Below are 4349 nucleotides of genomic sequence, written 5' to 3'. Positions count from 1 at the left end.
TCTTAATGCTACGTTCTGACAAATCTGTCCTGGTCTGGAGTTGTTACCCTTGGGCGTCCAGAGCGGCGTCGATAATCGACGTTATGAGTTTGGTATCGGGATCTTAATCTGCTGATGCCAGATTGAGAAACATGCAGCGTTTGGGCAACAATATTCTGACGTGTACCCACCTGCAATATGCCTATGACACGTAAACGTTCACCACATTGCAAACGTCGCATGATGAATGCTGTTGCTTCCTTCATGATTAAATGTGTATAATAAAGTGTCTGTGAGCGTTTGCTTCCAAGAAAACAATATGCGTCTGTTCACAACCGAGCCTGAGTGACAATGGTAAACCCCTTGCACGTGCTGTCCAAGGTCACGTGCTTCATGACTGTCACAATATTGTATTTGGGACCTTCACTTCTTCGGAAATGATCTTTCCAGTTAAATCACATATTTTCATTGCCAGATGATGGTGTATCATCCTGCACGCACGCACGCACGCACGCACGCACACAAACACACACACGCACACACACATACACACACACACACAAATAAAAAAAAATGAATCCCTATCAAATAGCGATGACACCAGGAGTTCGCGAAAAGGTGGGCGTATCCTGCTCCACCGGTGGCACGCCGCAAGAAACTGTGAAAACAACTACCAGTTATTTCAGCCCTTGCTTTTATTACCAAGTATTGTAACAATTAATATTACATATTTGTCAGATGCGCACCTTAAAAACAATTATGAGGCTTTGGTTATAAAGAGATTCAATTGGTCTCAGTCAGCTACGAAACACAATCTATAACTTAAAGACTCCCGGCCAAGGTTGTACTGAAGGACGGAAAACAAATTGTGCGATCCCTAAACGCCTAACCACAAGTAATGTATTAGTTAATCATTTTCGGAGAAACAGGTATAAGAAAAAACTCATCCTCCATTTGACCCAGCGAACACAATCAATTGTTATGGCATAACCCACAGCATCGTCTCGGGGCTCGGGAAGTGCACCATTCATTCACACGGGACAGATGACCACAATTCCTCGTGAATCTTTAATAACGATTCTCTAAATATCTCCGCCACGTCTGGCCGTCTATTGGATATTGATTGTGCGGTGTGGGAAATATGAATGAAATTGCCGCGGCCAGATAGGGATTTATAAACAGTTAACATAACACCGAAAAAAATGATGTATTGTTGCCTGTGACACAACCTCTCATCACAGGAGCTGTGGTGAGGCTTGTGGTGTTTTCAGTGAGATGCTGAAGCACGAGAAGGATGAAGCATCATGTAACAGCTGATGTGGGACACATATAGAGAGGGGATTGGGGTGGGGATGGGGGTGCGGGTGGGAGTTTTACGTGTCTACTTAAATTTGAAATAGAAACAATAAGTTAACCCGGACATATATACCTAAAAGAACTCAGTGTGAAACCAAGCAACAAACAAAGACATAGTATGCAATCAACAATTGAATTATATAATTAACTAGGTTTATAAATTAATACAAATCTCTGCAATGTAATTACAATGGCGTACACTGGCGTATGGTAGAATAAAATAAAAAAGTGGTAATAGGAATAAAGTCAGTGATAATAATATTCACCTAGCAGCAACTCTGGTCAAGCTCAGGAACTCGATGATAACGTGTACAGCATATACTCGTCACAAAAAGAAACGCACAGGTAGATTTTTAGTACATTTATTTACTTAATACAGTCGATATATTTAATTCAATATCATAGATACGAATATGAAAGTTTGAAGCTCGATAGTCACATGTCGTCGTTGTTCAAAGGTATTGAAAACTGTTCATTGTCATGTCACATAAGGCCACAATGTTGCGCTGAACTCAGTATCTCGTGTGACCGCCCCGGGCAGCAATCACGGCTCTGTGTCTCCTCGGTACTGACTTGATAAGGGTACGTATTCTGTCCTGCGGAATTCTGCGCAACTCTGCTTGTAACGCGTTGGCAAGTTGTGGGAGTGTCTGCGGCGTGTTCTGACGTTGACGTACTTGTCCATCGAGTTCATCCCAGAGGTGTTCGATTGCGTTGAGATCTGGAGATCTCGACTGCCAGGGCAAGGCGTTGATGTTGGCATGTATGAGGTAGTCTACCGTGACACGAGCTGTGTGCGGTGGAGCGTTGTCCTGTTTAAACAGCTCCCTCTGGCGGTGAAAAAAAAATCGTGATTCATCGCTAAACCACACTCGTCTCCAGTTTCTCAAATTCCAAGGCTGTAAGGTATGGTACCAACGCAAGCATCGCTGTCGATGGATCTGTTGCAAAACAGGGACGATAACTGGTCTTCTGGGTCGGATTCCAGCCTCGCGAAGATGGTTCGTAACAGTCTGGTCCGTTATCCTCCTAGAACCTGAGATGCGTCCTGCAATATCGGTAGCTGTGGCATTGCGATGCCGAAGGTGGAAGTCGAATGTAGCGATCCTCTGCAGGGGTGGTTACTCTTGGTCGGAAGGTTCTCGGAAGGTCTGCAGTGGAACTGAACTGTGTGAATCGGTCACAAAGGCGGCAAATGGTGCTGTTGTGGACGTTGAAGTGGCGTGCATCAGAAAACTGTGATTTCCCTCTTTGGATACGTCCTATGGCGATGTTCCGATCGGCAACGCCGAGTCCCGTCATTTTCGAACTTGTTGACAATTTAATGACAAATTATTGGCTTAGGCTTGCCTTTTTATAACCACTACCATTAGTTACGAATGCCATAACTTGCACGTGCATTTTGCTTTACTGTTTTCCTCCATGACATTTTTTAACAAGTGTGAAAACAATGCCGTTTCAGACATTGCAAATCGACAATGGCTTTAAATTGCATCTGAAATATATAATATATAATATATGGGGAAATATATGTAAACCATTACGCGACGAGTTGACAATTGTTTTAGGTATGCCCGTCTGCGCTAAGACGGAACCCGGTCGCAAAAATGGCCATGAGAGGGGCACGAGTCGCTATTCGGCTTGTCCCGGAATAACACGAGTTGGTGACGAATGTATTCGGCTTGTCCCGGAATAACACGAGTTGGTCACGAATGTCCGGGAAAATCCGAATGGCGAGCTTGCGGAAAGGAGCGAGTGGTGACGAATGCTACTATTATTCATCGATTCCGGCGCATGGATGTGTAACGGAGATTATTACGTGCAAATAAAATTGCCGCATAAATCTACTTCTCTTGTCGTTTATTGGTTTCTAGTTTACAGTGTAAAGTATGGAGAGAGGGGAAAGGAGTTTTGTTCCACATTTCATAATAACATAATCAGCAGTACCTCAATGCCTTGTTGCTATGTGCTATACATTCAAACATGGAGACGACTCTCACAGAACCCTTTGTTATAATGGTCATCACATTCCTCAGGAATAGAGTGATCTTAGAGAGACACAATGGGTTTGTTTTTTATTTTCTTGTGCATGTGTGGTGTGCAGTGTGTGTGTGTGTGTGTGTGTGTGTGTGGTTTGTGTGTTGTTTAGAGCCACACTCAGCAATATTCAAATCTGTAAATAATGGAGTCTGCTTATCGTAAGAGGCAACTAACGGGATCGGGTGGTCAGGTACGCTGACTTGGTTGAAGCATGTCATCGTATTCAAATTGCGCAGATCGATGCTCATGATGTCAGTTACTGGATTTTCTGGTCCAGACTCGATGTTTTACACAGACCGCCGTCATATAGCTGGAATAGTGCTTAGTGTGGCGTTAAACAGAAACAAAAAAAACATGGTTCACAAACAAATGGCGTTATTTGTATCAGTGGCTGAAAGTAAGAACCTGTCCTCACAAATGTCATACCCGCCAGAATATTTACTGGTGGATCTCACATCACGTCTGTACCAATATCGCCCTGGTCATCATTCCACAGTTCTGAACAGCTCCCGGGACACTCGAGTCTGTGTGTGGAACATCCAGGTTAAGTTCTACAGATTAGAGGCACCTTGGCATGAAGGTATGGTTGCTGTGGTAACTACAAATAATCATAGTAGTCCTGACTCGGACCGCTCTCCAGGCCATGTTGACAGTAGCCTCCAGACCACACGGCCAGCCGTGACCTGGCATTACACACAGGTGCAGCTCTCACGGACATCCTTCTCCCACCAATCTGATTGTTTTCGCTACAGAACCAAGCGAGTCCAACACAGTCGTACAGCCCCACGCACAAATGTTCGGTCAACATCGAAACGTAACAATATCTATTTTACAATATCCTGTACATTTTCAGAAAGTAACTCCTAAGTTTAGAACACAATTAAAGGATGAATTTCATGTTTTGTTTATATGTTCAAACTATTCTTCTGCCAGAAACCACTATTTGCCTTGGTTATCCAATGTCCATCATGATC

Source organism: Haliotis cracherodii, unplaced genomic scaffold (assembly GCF_022045235.1).
Source record: "Haliotis cracherodii isolate W230 unplaced genomic scaffold, xgHalCrac1.p SCAF_10, whole genome shotgun sequence".
Taxonomy (NCBI): domain Eukaryota; kingdom Metazoa; phylum Mollusca; class Gastropoda; order Lepetellida; family Haliotidae; genus Haliotis; species Haliotis cracherodii.
Note: the sequence above shows the minus strand (reverse complement) of the source record.